At 44.5% G+C, this 17,524-nt stretch overlaps 2 pseudogenes across 1 annotated transcript; both read right to left on the reverse strand.

Annotated features, from left to right (window-relative positions):
- Positions 1–983: 983 nt before the first annotated feature.
- Positions 984–2,167, reverse strand: LOC112619543 (annotated as a pseudogene). The gene has a single exon (XR_003118248.1). The product of XR_003118248.1 is annotated as a spermidine synthase pseudogene (transcript).
- Positions 2,168–9,523: 7,356 nt separating this feature from the next.
- Positions 9,524–10,085, reverse strand: LOC112619498 (annotated as a pseudogene).
- Positions 10,086–17,524: the final 7,439 nt, after the last annotated feature.

Genomic DNA, 17,524 nt, shown 5'->3' on the forward strand with positions numbered 1-17,524 from the left:
CAGCTTCAGGAGATTTTGGGCTGAGACAATGGGGTTTTCCAAAAATACAATCATTTCATCTGCAAACAGGGACAATTTGACTTCCTCTTTTCCTAACTGAATACCCTTTATTTCTTTCTCCTGCCAGATTGCCCTGGCCAGAACTTCCAACACAATGTTAAATAGGAGTGGTGAGAGAGGGCATCCCTGTCTTGTGCCAGTTTTCAAAGGGAATGCTTCAAGTTTTTGCCCATTCAGTATGACATTGGCTGTGGGTTTGTCATAAATAGCTCTTATTATTTTGAGATACCTTCCATCAATACCGAATTTATTGAGAGTTTTTAGCATGAAGGGCTGTTGAATTTTGTCAAAGGTCTTTTCTGCATCTATTGAGAAAATCATGTGGTTTTGTCTTTGGTTCTGTTTATATGCTGGATTATGTTTATTGATTTGCATATGTTGAACCAGCTTTGCATCCCAGGGATGAAGCCCACTTGATCATGGTGGATAAGCTTTTTGATGTGCTGCTGGATTCGGTTTGCCAGTATTTTATCGAGGATTTTTGCATCAATGTTCATCAGGGATATTGGTCTAAAATTCTCTTTTTTTGTTGTGTCTCTGCCAGGTTTTGGTATCAGGATGATGCTGGCCTCATAAAATGAGTTAGGGAGGATTCCCTCTTTTTCTATTGATTGGATAGTTTCAGAAGGAATGGTACCAGCTCCTCCTTGTACCTATGGTAGAATTCAGTTGTGAATCCATCTGGTCCTGGACTTTTTTTGATTGGTAGGCCATTAATTATTGCCTCAATTTCAGAGCCTGTTATGGTTCTCTTCAGGGATTCAACTTCTTCGTGGTTTAGTCTTGGGAGGGTGTATGTGTCCAGGAATGTATCCATTTCTTCTAGATTTTCTAGTTTCTTCGCATAGAGGTGTTTATAGTATTCTCTGATGGTAGTTTGTACTTCTATGGGATCAGTGGTCATATCCCCTTTATCTTTTTTGTTTTTTTTTTTTGCTATGAATACACGTGTTTGGTGAGTGAGGGGAAACAGAAGGCAGAGAGATGGCCCTTTACATAGCTGGTATAGGCTCCGAGGTGGAACGCCAGAGAGACAGACACACAGACAGTCCGCCTAGCAGGGCAGGCCAAGCAGCACTCTGGGGCTTGTAACACTTGATTGGTGGGTGACAGCGGGGAGAAGGTCTGGCCCAGGGCTGGAGGGGCCCAGGCACCCTGCAGGCTCCAAGGTCCAAGGTCCTGGGTGGCATCAGCGGTGGCACCTGGGCTCACCTCACATCATTCAGGGCCTTGCGGGCAAACTCGGGCAGCACAAAGGCGGTGCGGTGCACATCAGAGTTGTAGTCCTTCAACTGCATCTGTGCCACCTGCTGCTGCATCAGCGGCTGCATCAGCGACTGCACCGGCTCCTGGAAGTTGGTGCTCAGGTTCTTGCTGCACAGCATGAAGCCGATCTGGCTGCTGGGGTCGGTGGGGATGGTGCAGTAGGCATAGGCCACTACGGGGAATGGGGACTGGCAGAACTGCCGCATCTCCTTCATGAGGTCCAGGTGCAGCCACTGGCACTCACCCTGGCAGCAGAGGACACCATCTTCCATGAGGGCCGTCTTCATGAGCTGGTAATAGGACTCCTTGAAGAGACTTTCGGTGGGGCCCATAGGGTCTGAGGAGTCAGTGATGATCACATCGAAGGCATCCTGATTCTGTTTCGTGAACTCAAAACCGTCACCCACATGTAGGGTCAGCTTCGAGCTAGAGTAGCCAATAGCCATGCCTGGCAGGAACTTCTTGGAGACTTGGATGACATCCTCATCGATCTCACACTGGACCACAGACTCCACGGAGGGGTGCTTCACCACCTCATGCAGGACACCTCCATCTCTGCCCCCCATGATCAGCACCTTTCGCGGGTTGGGGTGGCTGCAGAGAGGCAGGTTGGCCATCATCTCCTGGTAGGAGAACTCGTCTCTCTCCGTGCACTGGATGACACAGTCCAACACTAGCACGTTGCCATAGGTCTTACTGCGGAAGACTAGGATGTCTGCGAGCGCCGGTGGTGGAGCAGCTGCTCCACCTGCAGCCACAGGGCCTGGCCCGGCCACAGACTGCAGGTCTTGCGGAACCAGCCCTGGCGGAAGGCGGCCGGGCCTGAAGCAGCGGGGCCCTAGGGGCCATGGCGGGCAGGCGGGCAGGCGGCTCAGGGTGCCCGCAGGGGACTGCAGGCCTAGCGGAGCTGCAGCACAAGGGGACCAGCTCCACCCGCCGCCTGCCCCCTTTATCATTTTTTATTGCATCTATTTGATTATTCTTTCTTTTCTTCGTTATTAGTCTTGCTAGCGGTCTATCAATTTTGTTGATCTTTTCAAAAAACCAGCTCCTGGATTTATTGATTTTTTGAAGGGTTTTTTGTATCTCTATCTCCTTCAGTTCTGCTCTGATCTTAGTTATTTCTTGCCTTCTGCTAGCTTTTGAATGTGTTTGCTCTTGCTTCTCTAGTTCTTTTAATTGTGATGTTAGGGTGTCAATTTTAGATCTTTCCTGCTTTTTCTTGTGGACATTTAGTGCTATAAATTTCCCTCTACACAATGCTTTAAATGTGTCCCAGAGATTCTGGTATGTTGTATCTTTGTTCTCACTGGTTTCAAAGAACATCTTTATTTCTGCCTTCATTTCGTTATGTACCCAGTAGTCATTCAGGAGCAGGTTGTTCAGTTTCCATGTAGTTGAATGGTTTTGAGTGAATTTCTTAATCCTGAGTTCTAATTTGATTGCACTGTGGTCTGAGAGGACAGTTTGTTATAATTTCTGTTCTTTTACATTTGCTGAAGAGTGCTTTACTTCCAACCATGTGGTCAATTTTGGAATAAGTGCGATGTGGTGCTGAGAAGAATGTATATTCTGTTGATTTGGGGTGGAGAGTTCTCTAGATGTCTATTAGGTCTGCTTGCTGCAGAGCTGAGTTCAATTCCTGGATATCCTTGTTAACTTTCTGTCTCGTTGATCTGTCTAATGTTGACAATGGGGTGTTAAAGTCTCCTATTATTATTGGGGGGGGTGTAAGTCTCTTTGTAGGTCTCTAAGAACTTGCTTTATGAATCTGGGTGCTCCTGTATTGGGTGCATATATATTTAGGATAGTAGCTCTTTCTGTTGAATTGATCCCTTTACCATCATGTAATGGCCTTCTTTGTCTCTTTTGATCTTTGTTGGTATAGTCTTTTTCTGTTTTATCAGAGACTAGGATTGCAACCCCTGCTTTTTTGTTGTTTGTTTTCCATTTGCTTGGTAGATCTTCCTCCATCCCTTTATTTTGAGCCTATGTGTGTCTCTGCAGGTGAGATGGGCCTCCTGAATACAGCACACTAATGGGTCTTGACTCTTCATCCCATTTGCCAGTCTGTGTCTTTTAATTGGAGCATTTAGCCCATTTACATTTAAGGTTAATATTGTTATGTGTAAATTTGATCCTGTCATTATGATGTTAGCTGGTTATTTTGCTCGTTAGTTTATGCAGTTTCTTCCTAGCATCAATGGACTTTACAATTTGGCATGTTTTTGCAGTGGCTGGTACCAGTTATTCCTTTCCATGTTTAGTGCTTCCTTCAGCTCTTGTAGGGCAGGCCTCGTGGTGACAAAATCTCTCAGTATTTGCTTATCTGTAAAGGATTTTATTTTTCCTTCACTTATGAAGCTTAGTTTGGCTGGATATGAAATTCTGGGTTGAAAATTCTTTTCTTTAAGAATGTTGAATATTGGCCCCCACTCTCTTCTGGCTTGTAGAGTTTCTGCCAAAAGATCCACTGTCAGTCTGATGGGCTTCCCTTTGTGGGTAACCTGACCTTTCTCTCTGGTTGCCTTTAACATTTTTTCCTTCATTTCAACTTAGATGAATCTGACAATTATGTGTCTTAGAGTTGCTCTTCTCGAGGAGTATCTTTGTGGCATTCTCTCTATTTCCTGAATTTGAATGTTGGCCTGCCTTGCTAGGTTGGGGAAGTTCTCCTGGATAATATCCTGAAGAGTGTTTTCCAACTTGGTTCCATTCTCCCCGTCACTTTCAGGTACACCAATCAGACGTAGATTTGGTCTTTTCACATAGTCCCATATTTCTTGGAGGCTTTGTTCATTTATTTTTACTCTTTTTTCTCTAAACTTCTCTTATTGCCTCATTTCATTAATTTGATATTCAATCACTGATACCCTTTCTTCCACTTGATCAAATTGGCTACTGAAGCTTGTGCATGCGTCATGTAGTTCTCATGCCATGGTTTTCAGCTCCATCAGGTCATTTAAGGACTTCTCTACACTGGTTATTCTAATTAGCCATTTGTCCAATCTTTTTTCAAGGTTTTCAGCTTCTTTGTGATGGGTTCAAACTTCCTCCTTTAGCTCGGAGAAGTTTGATTGTCTGAAGCCTTCTTCTCTCAACTCATCAAAGTCATTCTCCATCCAGCTTGTTCCATTGCTGGTGAGGAGCTGCATTCCTTTGGAGGAGAAGAGACGCTCTGATTTTCAGAATTTTCAGCTTTTCTGCTCTGGTTTGTCCCCATCTTTATGGTTTTATCTACCATTGGTCTTTGATGATGGTGACGTACCTATGGGGTTTTGGTGTGGATGTCCTTTCTATTTGTTAGTTTTCCTTCTAACAGTCAGGACCCTCAGCTGCAGGTCTGTTGGAGTTTGCTGGAAGTCCACTCCAGACCCTGTTTGCCTGGGTATCACCAGTGGAGGCTGCAGAACAGCAAATATTGCAGAACAGCAAATGTTGCTGCCTGATCGTTCCTCTGGAAACTTCGTCTCAGAGGTGTACCCGGCCGTGTGGGGTGTCAGTCTGCCCCTACTGGGAGATGCCTCCCAGTTAGGCTACTCGGGAGTCAGGGACCCACTTGAGGAGCCAGTCTGTCCATTCTCAGATCTCAGACTCCATGCTGGGAGAACCACTACTCTCTTCAAAGCTGTCAGACAGGGACATTTAAGTCTGCAGAAGTTTCTGCTGCCTTTTGTTCAGCTATGCCCTGCTCCCAGAGGTGGAGTCTACAGAGGCAGGCAGGCATCCTTGAGCTGTGGTGGGCTCCACCCAGTTCGAGCTTCCTGGCCGCTTTGTTTACCTACACAAGCCTCAGCAATGTCAGGCGCCCCTCCCCCAGCCACTTTGCAATTCAATCTCAGACTGCTGTGCTAGCAATGAGTGAGGCTCCATGGGTTGGGACCCTCCGAGCCAGGCACGGGATATAATCTCCTGGTGTGCCGTTTTCTAAGACCATTGGAAAAGCGCAGTATTAGGGTGGGAGTGACCCGATTTTCCAGGTGCTGTCTGTCTCAGCTTCCCTTGGCTAGGAAAGGGAATTCCCTGACCCCTTGTGCTTCCTGGGTGAGGCGATGCCTAACCCTGCTTTGGTTCACGCTTGGTGGGCTACACCCACTGTACTGCACCCACTGTCCGACAAGCCCCCGTGAGATGAACCTGGTAGCTCAGATAGAAATGCAGAAGTCACCCATCTTCTGTGTCGCTCACGCTGGAAGCTGTAGACTGGAGCTGTTCCTATTTGGCCATCTTGGAACCGCATGCCTACATTCCTAAAAATGGATTTTACAAAGAAGTGCACAGATGGGCTCAGGAGAAGGTTTGGGAACTTGAGTAAAGGTAGGTCAAGCAAACAATCCTTGTCAGTTATATGGATGAAGTGTCAAATAGGCCAAGTGTGGTGGCTCACGCCTGTCATCCCAGCACTTTGGGAGGCTGAGGTGGGCAGACACTTGAGATCAGGAGTTTGAAATCAGCAGGGCCAACATGGTGAAACCCCATCTCTACTAAAAATACAAAAATTAGCTGGGCATGGTAGTGCACACCTGTAATCCCAGCTACTAGGGAAGCTGAGGTAGGAGAATTGTCTGAACCCTGGAGGTTACAGTGAGCCAAGATTGCACCACTGCACTCCAGCCTGGGTAACAGAGGAAGACACCATCTCGGAAGGAAAAAAGAAAAAGAGTCAAATAAATCTCAAATATTTGAAGACATTTATTCTGAGACAAATATGAGTGACTGGCCAGGCATGGTGTCTCATGCCTATAATCTCAGCACTTTAGAAGGCCTAGATGGGAGGATAACTCGAGTGCAGGAGTTTGAGACCAGCCTGGGCAACATAGTCAAACATCATCTCTACAAAAAAAATAAGCAAAGTTAGCTAGGCATGGTGGTGCATGCATGTAGTCCTAGCTACTCAGGTGGCTGAGGTGGGAGGATCACTTGAGTCCAAGAAGTTGAAGCTGCAGTGAGCCAAGATCACACCACTGCTCTCCAGCCTGGGTGACAGAGCACGACCCTGTCTCAAAAACAAACAAACAAATATAAGTGACCGTTGGCCTGTGACACAGCCCTTGGGAGGTCCTGAGAACATGTGCCCTACAACTTGAGCTACAACTTGATTTTAAACATTTTAGGGAGATATAAGACATTAGTCAATACCTGTAAGATGTACACTGGTTCGGTCCAGAAAGGTGGGACAACTGGGAGTGGGGTTTGGGGGTGGGTGTCTTCCAGGTCATACATTTTAGAAATTTAAAGGTTTTCTGATTGGCAATTGGTTTAAATAGTTATTACCTAAAGAACTGGAATCAATAGAAATAAATGTCTGGGTTATGATATGGGGTTGTAGAGACCAAGGCTTCATCATGCAGATAAGGCCTCCAGGTAGCAGGCTTCAGAGAGAATAGATTATAGATGTTTCTTAACAGACTTGGAGTCTGTTCTATCAGTCTTAAGGTCTCTATGTTTATGTTAATGCTGGTCAGCTGTGAGGCATGTCTGATACCCACCACCCTCCACTTCCCATTATAGCCTGAACTAGTTTTTCAGATTAATTTTGGAATGCCCTTGGCCAAGGGGAAGGTCCATCAGCCAGTTAGGGGCTTAGAATTTTATTCAGAATTTATTTTTGGTTTACAGTTAGAAAGTTGGATCTGGCCAGCCACAGTGGCTCATGTCTGTAATCCCAGCACTTTGAGAGGCTGAGGCAGGTGGATCACCTGAGGTTGGAGTTTGAGACCAGCCTGACCAACATGGAGAAACCCCATCTCTACTGAAAATACAAAAGTAGCCAGGCATGGTGGCACATGCCTGCAATCCCACCTACTCAGGAGGCTGAGGCAGGAGAATCACTTGAACCCGGGAGGCAGAGATTGTGGGGTAAGCCAAGATCATGCCATTGCACTCCAGCCTGGGCAACAAGAGCAAAACTCCATTTCAAAAAAAAAAAAAAGAAAGAAAAGAAAGAAAGAAAGTTGAATCTACCTTACATGGTGTGAGTTATGATGGATATCATTAGCCCCATAGTTCCACCCATGAGAAAAGCAACAAAAGGAGGCTGTTAGCTCAACCACTGTTTTGTTCACCCAAAGACTCAAACTGAAACATTTATCTTTTTCTCCTGCAGTAAAGGAAGTGGTGCATTTCATAAGACCAGTCTTCCTGTTGTTTTACAATAATGTGTCAACCTTAAACAAAGAGACTTAGAAAATATGATTACGTATGGAGTTTACTAGAGCTCAAAGATTGAAGATGGCCACCGAGGAGCAGACTTCAAGTTGCCCTGAATATACACTTCAATTAGCAGTCATAACAATGAGTTTTTAAACCACATAAGAAGAGTCAGTTCCTAAATTATTTAGCAAGTATTTACATTAAAATAACTTAAACTACTGATTAGCTATACATTTTTCTATGTATCACAAATTCTAGGAACATGAAGATAATGGCTTAGGTAGCTAGTCAGGCATAAAATGTCTTTTAAACAATTGCCACAGGCAGGGCATGGTGGCTCACACCTGTAATCCCAGCACTTTGGGAGGCCGAGGCGGGCAGACCATCTGAGATCAGGAGTTTGAGACAGCCTGGCCAACATGGTGAAACCCCATCTCTACTAAAAATACAAAAATTATCTGGGCATGGTGGCACATGCCTGTAGTTCCAGCTACTTGGGAGGCTGAGGCAGGAGAATCATTTGAATCCAGGAGGCAGAGGTTGCATTGAGCCGAGATCAAACCATTGCACTCCAGCCTGGGCAACAGAGTGAGACTGTGTCTCAAAAAAAAAAAAAAAAAAAAAAAAAAAAAAATGCCCAACTGAAGTCCCACACTTATGTCTCTCTGGACCTGATAAATTCTGCATACCTCACAAAACTCAGACTGCTCTTAGCTATTTTTCTTTTCTTATAAGCACACAAACAAATTAAAAGGCTTGGCCTGGCATGGGGGCTCACACCTGTAATCCCACCACTTTGGGAGGCCAAGGTGAGCAGATCACTTGAAGTAAGGAGTTCGAGACCAGCCTGTCCAATATTGTGAAACTCTGTCTCTACTAAAAATACAAAAATTAGCCAGGCATGGTGACATGGGCCTGTAATCCAAGCTACTTGGGAGGCTAAGGCACGACAATTGCTTAAACCCAGGAGGTGAAGGTTGCAGTGAGCAGAGATTGCACCACTACACTCCAGCCTGGGCGACAAAGTGAGACTCTATCTCAAAAAAAAAAGTAAAAGACTTAATTTTTTTTCTGTGGAAATAAAGGAAGACACAGCTCTGACCTCTCCTTTTTCTTTCAGAATTTAATCCTCTGTCCTTTTCAAATGTATGTTACATCTTATAATGGCTAAATAAACCTCTTCTCAGTCTCACAATTTAGGACCTGGGAGCCATGTTTCAAAATGTGTATTCAAGGGAGATAGCTCTCATAGTTCTTCTGGGAGGGTAAGAACTGAATTTTGGTGGGCAGGGTGCCTTGGCCCAATCTTCAAAACTATATCCTCATGAAAAGATTTGAGGAGTTTGCTTCTTCTCATTTGGATAAAACCAATTAGCGGCCGGGCGCGGTGGCTCAAGCCTGTAATCCCAGCACTTTGGGAGGCCGAGGCGGGTGGATCACGAGGTCAGGAGATCGAGACCATCCTGGCTAACATGGTGAAACCCCGTCTCTACTAAAAATACAAAAAACTAGCCGGGCGAGGTGGCGGGCGCCTGTAGTCCCAGCTACTCGGAGGCTGAGGCGGGAGAATGGCGTGAACCCGGGAGGCGGAGCTTGCAGTGAGCCGAGATCGCGCCACCGCACTCCAGCCTGGGCGACACAGCGAGACTCCGTCTCAAAAAAAAAAAAAAAAAAAAACCAATTAGCTAACACTGGTGGTCCTCCTAACAATTATGCTAAACTTAAGATGAACTATATGTGACAAAATATGCTGTCAAGTTTTCTTACTTGAAGCCTATTTTTGTTTATCTTGAAAACATGTTTGTAATGGGTTGCATCTGCTTGTCAATATAAACGGATGAGATTCCTTGTGTCTTTTTAATCTCTTAATGAGTTGCCTATGATGTCCATCACATTGTGGTTTAATGTTCATTCAATAATACAACTTTTCTATATCTACTACCATTGTGGAGAGGATTTGGGGGTTGGGAGGTTTTTTTCGTTTGTTTGTTTGTTTGTTTGTTTTGCATTCAAAATCTTTTTAATAAGAGAGTAGGATCCAGGGTTAGTTTTTGTAGCCTGGGCTGACCAGTTGGCCTCTGGCACGCTTGAACTTCCGGCCCTTGGAGCAGAGGTAGGCTTTGGTGTGGCTGTGCGGGGTTCCTGGGGCCTTGCCCAGATGCCCTTGCGAGGACCGGAGAGCAGGACAGTGTCACAGCCCTTGGGGGAGTCCAGGCCCAGCTGGTCGAAAGTGAGGATCTTGCCCCTTGCCCTGAGGATGCGGCTGTGGGCCCGGCTGGTCACGCGCAGTGCAGATACCTTCAGTTTGGGGACCTCCTGAACCTGCATGTCATCCGTTATGGTCCCCACAACCACGGCCATTTTGTTTTCCCGGCCAGGAAGCTTCATCTTCTGGATCATCCAGGAAAGGGACAGAGGCGGCCGGTTGCTGCCACTCATAAACAACCGCTTCAGCACAACCTGGTTGAATGTGGAATTGGTTCTTCTGGCCAGAAACCTGTACAACTTGACTAACAGCCTCAGGTAGATATCCTGGCTCTTGGGCTCCTTGCGCTGGTGAACCTTTCGGTCCTTGTTGTGGTGGATGTCAACTCCCATGATGGCGCCTCCGGCTCAGTGAGGTCTGGAAAAAGCAATAATTTTTTTTTTTTTTTTTTTAGGAGAGACAGGGTCTCACTATGTTGCCCAGGCTGGTCTTGAACTCCTGGGCTCAAGTGATCCTCCTGCCTTGGCCTCCCAAAATGCTGGGAATATTTTGTTTTTAATTGTATTTTCCCAACAATAATATACCATTTCCTAAGTCCTGGAGCAATCAGGTAATAGAAGACACCACCTTCAGGCAGAGAGAGGAGGAAGCAGCCAAGGTATTACATAGCAATGAATTTTGCAAAGCATTAAACTACAGTAAGTCCTCATTTAACTTCATAGACAGTATCAACCTTAAATAATGAGATTCAGAAAATATGATTAAGTACGGTTTATCTGATCTCAAAGCTTAAGGATGGCTACCGAGGAGCATAGATTCAAGTTGTCCTAAATGTACACTCTGATTAGCAGCAGTTACAAGTGGCTTTTTAAAGCAAAAGAGAAGAGGCAGCTCATACATTTTTTTACCAAAAATTTACATTAAAATAACATAAGCTATTGATTGTCTATACATTGTTCTTTGTATCACAAATTCCAGAAGCATGAAAATAATAAGTGAGGCATCTAGCTGTGAGAACAAATGCTTTTAAACAATTACCCCTGGGCGGCCAGGTGCAGTGGCTCACGCCTGTAATCCCAGCACTCTGGGAGGACGACGTGGGTGGATCATGAGGTCAGCAGTTCAAGACCAGTCTGACCAACATGGTGAAACCCCGTCTCTACTAAAAATACAAAAATTACTCCGCATGGTGGCAGGCACCTCTAATCCCAGCTACTCAGGAGGCTCAGGCAGGAGAATTGCTTGAACCTGGTAGGCGGAGGTTGCAGTGAGCCGAGATCGCACCACTGCACTCCAGCCTGGGTGACAGAGTGAGACTCCGTCTCAAAAAAAAACAAAAAAAACAAAAAAAAAAACAAAAAAAACAGTTACCCCTGGGCCTGGGTTGGGAAGCAATGGGAATGGGGGTGTATGTGACCAAAGTCCCATACTCATGTTTCTCTGGGCTTAAAAATTTTGCAAACCTCATATAACTCAAACTGCTCTGAGCTATTTTTCTTTCCTCAATAGGTTATTGAAGCTGCGACTTTGAGCTAAATAATGCATGATAAAACCAAATTTACCTTAGGCTAATTGATATAAACAAGAGTTAAGTTCCTAAGGCATATTTCCAGTCACAAAAACATTACAAAACTTCTAAATAAGGACAAAAAACACCTCTAATATTAAACACTGAAATAAACATGAGCTGTACATACATTTTTTAATGGATTAATAAAAACAAGATAATTGTCCAATTTTTGGTGAACCAGGTAGTGATGACGGTCATAATGGTGTTGGGTTAAATCAAGAAATAAATGTTTGCAAAGCAAAAACTGTTAAGTTTTTGGAAAGGGGTTACTGGAAACAGGTCCCAAACCAGACCCCAAGAGAGGGTTACTGGATCTCATGCAAGAAAGAATTTGAAGCGAATCCAGAAACTGAGAGTAAGTTTATTAGAGAAGTAAAGAAACAAAATAATGGCTACTGCATAGGCAGAGCAGCAGCTTGGAATGCTTAACTGATAATACTTATAGTTATGTCTTTATTATATGCTAAACAAAGGGTGGATTATTCATGAGGTTTCTGAGAAAGGGGTAGACAATTCCCAGAACTGAGGGTTTCTCCCCTTTTTAGACCATATAGGGTAACTTCCCAACATTGCTGTGGCATTTGTAGACTGTCATGGTGCTGCTGGGAGTGTCTTTTAGCATCCTAATGCATTCTAATTAGCATATAATGAACAGTGAGAATTATCAGAGGTCAATTTGGTCACCATCTTGGTTTTGGTCAGCTTCTTTATCACATGCTGTTTTACCAGCAATGTCTTTGTGTCCTGTATCTTGTGCTGACCTCCTATCTCATCCTGTGACTAAGAATGCCTCACATCCTGGGAATGCAGCCCAGTAGGTCTCAGCCTTATTGTACCCAGTCCCTACAAAAGATGGAGTTGCAGGCTGGGCGCAGTAGCTCACGCCTGTAATCCCAGCACTTTGGGAGGCCAAGGCAGGCAGATCACCTGAGGTCGGGAGTTTGAGACCAGCCTGACCAACATGGAGAAATCCCGTCTCTGCTAAAAATACAAAAAAATTAGCCGGGTATGGTGGCCCATGCGGTGAGCCGAGATCAAGCCATGGCACTCCAGCCTGGGCAACAAAAGTGAAACTCTGTCTCAAAAAAAAAAAAAAAAAGATGGACTTACTTTGGTTCAAATGCCTCTGACATAAACAGCACTTCCTCCCACCATGCAGTTCAATAACAATCACAAACATGGCAGGCTCATTGAGCGCTTTCATACCACACTGTTTATTGTCATACATTTTGTATGATCACTGTATAATTTACAATTTTATTTTACAATAAGCTGTATTAACTCTTTCATTCATTTTCCACCAGTTCAGGGTCAAAGATAGCCAGAGTCTATCCAGCAGCTCAGGGCACAACACAGAAACCAGACCCGAACAGAACATCATCCTATTGCACAGTGCCCTCACGCACACCTGAATTAACTCTGATTGGTACAATGTACACATGCCAATTAACCTAATGTGCACATCTTTGGATTGTGAAACAAAACTGGAGTACTAAGAGAAAACCCACACCCACATTATTTGAACACCTGCTGTACAGCACAATTCTTTTGTTTGGTTTCTGACTCTCTTTGTCCAAAGACTTTCATTTCATTAAAGTTTTAAAAAGCAAAAAAGGCCTGGCCTTCAACAACCTTTGCAAAATTATGATAGTAAAAGAAGTCTGACATGGCTGACTCCATCTTGCTTCTAAATTCTAAGCTGTCTATGCTTATTCCTCAGCGTAGCCTAAGCTAACCATGGGTGGAATTTATATTCTAACTTGAAAGCAAGGACAATAGTTCCTCTCTAAAACTAACCCCCTCCTTGTTCAGAGATTGATAACCACATTTATAAGATTGACAAAAGGCCAGAAGATTAGGATTATGGGAGGGGACTGAACTCTGGTATAGTTTCTATAAACCCTTGTTCCTCAGGAGTCATGTGGCCACAGGATTTATGACTTTCCCAATTGCTCCTATAGATAACATCACTGAGATTGGTCTTTTGAGATTTGTTTCAGACTTTCTGGCAACCAACTGACCCCAACAGGACCCATGACTCTTGACTCAGCTGGTCCTGTGGCCCCATCCAGAGGTAGACTCAGCACATGATGACTGTTTTCCACACCCCTGTGATTTCATTCCCAACCAATCAACAGCACCCATTCCCTAGCCACCTGGCCACCAAATGGTCCATAAAATGTCTAGCCTGTTAGTTTTCAGAGAACTGATTTGAGAATTCAAGTTCCTCTATGTGGCTGGTTTCATGTCAATTAAACTTTCATTACTGCAGTGTGGGGTTCTCAGTGAATTGATTTTGTCTGTGCAGCACTCAGGAAGAACTCATCAGGCAATTATGGGCCCAGAAAGGAGAGGCCTTCCTAATTTTGGCACGCTCTAGGACAGAAATACCTACACCAAACGGAAAAAGAGAACCTTCATATGGTACTAAATACAGAGAATAAAATTGACTTTTGAAACAACAGTAATTATACTTTGACCTCCATTCCTAGATCATCTCTAATGAACTCTCCTCTTATATGCCTACCACTCACTTTTGTGGTTGTATTATAAATCTTGGCATTACCTGACATTGCTCCACCGTGACACTCACAAAAGCAGATATCTGATTCTACCACAACCTCCTGTCACTTCAGCTTGCTTACTCAATTACATCTACCAACCTGTTTCTCACCTCCTTTGAAATCTTCAGTCAACTGTTCATTTACTTTCTACAGTCTTTCATCCCACCTTCTATTATTAATTGCCTCTAATTATACAGCTGAGACTTGTAGGGGAGGAAAACTGTCCTCTACCCTCTTAGGTTCTCCAGCTGGGCCTTTGAGATGAACTGACAACATACAAATTAACAGGAGAAAAGGCATACAAATTTATTTGATGTTAAATCAAATACCCAAAAATGTGGAAGTGACTTTGGAACTGGGTAACAGGCAGAGGCTGGAACAGTTTGGAGGGCTCCAAAGAAGACAGGAAGATGTGGGAAAGTTTGGAACTCCGTAGACACTTGCTGAATGGCTTTGACAAAAATGCTGATAGGGATATAAACAATAAGGTCCAGGTTGAGGTGGTCTCAGATGGAGATGAGGAGCTTATCGGGAACTGAAGCAAAGGTGACACTTGTTATGTTTTAGCAAACAGATTGGCAGCATTTTGCCCTTGCCCTAGAGATCTGTGGAACTTTGAACTTGAGAGAGATGATTTAGGGTATCCGGTGTAAGAAATTTCTAAGCAGCAAAGCATTCAAGAGGCTATTTGCGTACTGTTAAAGGCGTTCAGTTTCAAAAGCGAAACAGAGCATAAAAGTTTGGAAAATTTGCAGCCTGACAATGCAATAGAAAAGAAAATCGTATTTTCTGAGGAGAAATTCAAGCTGGCTGCAGAAACTTGCATAAGTAACAAGGAGCTTGTTAATCACCAAGACAATGGGGAAAATGTCTCAAGGGCATGTCAGAGACCTTTGTGGCAGCCACTCCCATCACAGCCCCCGAGGCCTGGGAGGAAAAAAGTGATTTTGTGGACTGGGCCCAGGGTCCACGTGCTGTGTGCAGCTTAGGGACTTTAATGCCCTGCATCCCAGCCACTCTAGCCAAGGCTGAAAGGAGCAAACATAGAGCTTGGGCCATGGCTTCAAAAGGTGAAAGCCTCAAGCCTTAGCAGCTTCCATGTGGTGTTGAACCTGTGAGTGTACAGAAGTCAAGAATTGAGGTTTGGGAGCTTCTGCCTAGATTTCAGAAGATGTATGGAAACGCCTGGATGCCCAGGCAGAAGTTTGCTGTTGGGCGGGGTGCTCATGGAGAACCTCCAGTGCAGTGGGCAGTGCAGAAGGGAAATGTGGGGTAGGAGCCCCCAAACAGAGTCCCTACTGGGGTACTGCCTAGTGGAGCTACGAGAAGAGGTCCACTGTCCTCCAGACCCCAGAATTCTAGATCCACTGCCAGCTTGCACCATGCATCTGGGAATGCTGCAGACACTCAATGCCACCCCGTGAAGGCAGCCAGGAGAGAGGCTCTACCCTGCAAAGCCACAGGGATGGAGCTGCCCAAGACCATGGGAACCCACCTCTTGCATCAGCATGACCTGGATGTGAGACCTGGAGTCAAAGGAGATCATTTTGGAGCTTTCAGATTTGACTGTCCTGCTGGATTTTGGACTTGCATGGGCCCTGTTGCCCCTTTGTTTTGGCCAATTTCTCCTATTTGGAATGGCTGTATTTACCTAATGCCAGTACCACCATTGTATCTAGAAAATAACTAATTTGCTTTTGATTTTACAGGCTCATAGGCAGAAGGAGCTTGCCTTGTCTCGGATAAGACTTTGGACTGTGGACTTTTGAGTTAATGCTGAGATGAGTTAAGACTTTGGAGGACCGTTGGGAAGGCATGATTGGTTTTGAAATGTGAAGCCAAGAGATTTGGAAAGGGCCAGGAGCTGAATGATATGGTTTGGCTCTGTGACCCCACCCAAATCTCATCTTGTAGCTCCCATAATTCCCACATGTGGGAGAGACATGGTGGGAGATGATCGAATCATGGGGCTGGGTCTTTCCCATGCTGTTCTCATGATAGTGAATGGGTCTCATGAGATCTGATGCTTTTAAAAATGGGAGTTTCTCTGTACAAGCTCTCTCTTGCCACCACCATGTAAGAAGTGCTTTTTGCCTTCTGCCACGATTGTGAGGCCTCCCCAGCCACATAGAACTGTAAGTCCATTAAACCTCTTTCTTTTGTAAATCGCCCAGTCTCAGGTATGTCTTTATCAGCAGCATGAAAACAGACTAATACACCTATAAAGTCCTAGGATCAGGGTTAAACACCACACTTGACCTTCAGGTGCCCACTTGGATCTCATCCAAGTGAATTTTCCTTTCTTTCCTGTTCTAAAGGCTTTAAAATAAACTTCCACTCCTGCTCTGAAACTCACCTCTGTCTCTTCTTCTGCCTTATGCCCCTCAGTTGAATTCTTTCTTCTGAGAAGACAAGAACTGAAGTTGCTGCAGACCCATAGAAAGTCGCTGCCAGTATCTCAGATACCTTCCATCAGTAACAGGACTACAGGCATGCACCACCATGCCCAGCTAATTTCTTTTAGTTTCTATAGATACAGAGTCTCATTATGTTGCCCAGGCTGGTCTCAAACTCCTGGACTCAAGTGATCCTCCCGCTTCAGCTTCCCAAAATGCTAGGATTATAGGTGTGAGCCACCATGCCTGGCCAAGCACTTTTTAAATAAAATTCTTATGATTCTAATATCAGAGCTCCTACCTGTCTTAAAAACTTTATGATTTTAATATCAGAAATTCTATCTATAGGAACAATGGGTGTGCAAATGTGGTGCTATGTGCCTTTTGGTTACAAGGAAGTGAGTCAAACTGCAGCTTGATAAATGCTTAATTATAATTGTATTTCTGTCCATTATTCTTGCTAACCCTGTGACAACAACTTCATTAAGTGTGTGAGTGGGTGGGAGGAACACCTTCACAGAAGGAAATGTATATTTTACTCTCAGGCAGATAGGAGAGGGCAGAGAGCTCATGTTATATCTGCTTTTTATTAATGGTCTTCAGCTCAAAATAATCCTTATACCAGAGAGACATTTTTTGGGATGGTATATTTTGATCTCCTATAGACTCTATAGACCACTCCTGCAGCCACTCAGATGCTGATGATGGGACTCAGGATACACCAACCCAAAATATGACCATAGGAGACCGGAACACATCACCCTAAAATACGCCTCTTTGACATATTGATTATTCTGAGCTAGTTATTCTGGGAAGCTGCAGACACAGAAGCAGCTATGAAAAGTTGTCCTTTTATCTCAATAAAGGAAATCTCCATTGATAAGGATGTCTCCCTCTCTGCACCAAGAAGACACTGATTATTAAATCACTAAACAGGCTTTTTATTTTTTTGACATGGAGTCTCACTCTGTTGCCCAGGCTGAGTGCAGTGGCATGACCTCCACCTGCTAGGTTCAAGCAATTCTCCAGCCTAAGTCTCCTGAGTAGCTGGGACTACAGGCGTGCACCACCACACCTGGGTAATTTTTTCTTTTTTCTTTTGTTTTTGTATTTTTAGTGGAGATGGGGCTTTGCCATGTTGGCCAGGCTGGTCTCAAATTCCTGAGCTCAGGTGATCAGCCCACCTCGTCCTCCCAAAGTGCTGGCATTACAAACATGAGCCACCAGTCTAGCCCTAAATCACTAGAGACTCTTAAACAATCAAGACAGGATCAACTGAAATCTACATAACAAACCTTATCTCTGTTTA

Source organism: Theropithecus gelada, chromosome 2 (assembly GCF_003255815.1).
Source record: "Theropithecus gelada isolate Dixy chromosome 2, Tgel_1.0, whole genome shotgun sequence".
Lineage (NCBI taxonomy): Eukaryota > Metazoa > Chordata > Mammalia > Primates > Cercopithecidae > Theropithecus > Theropithecus gelada.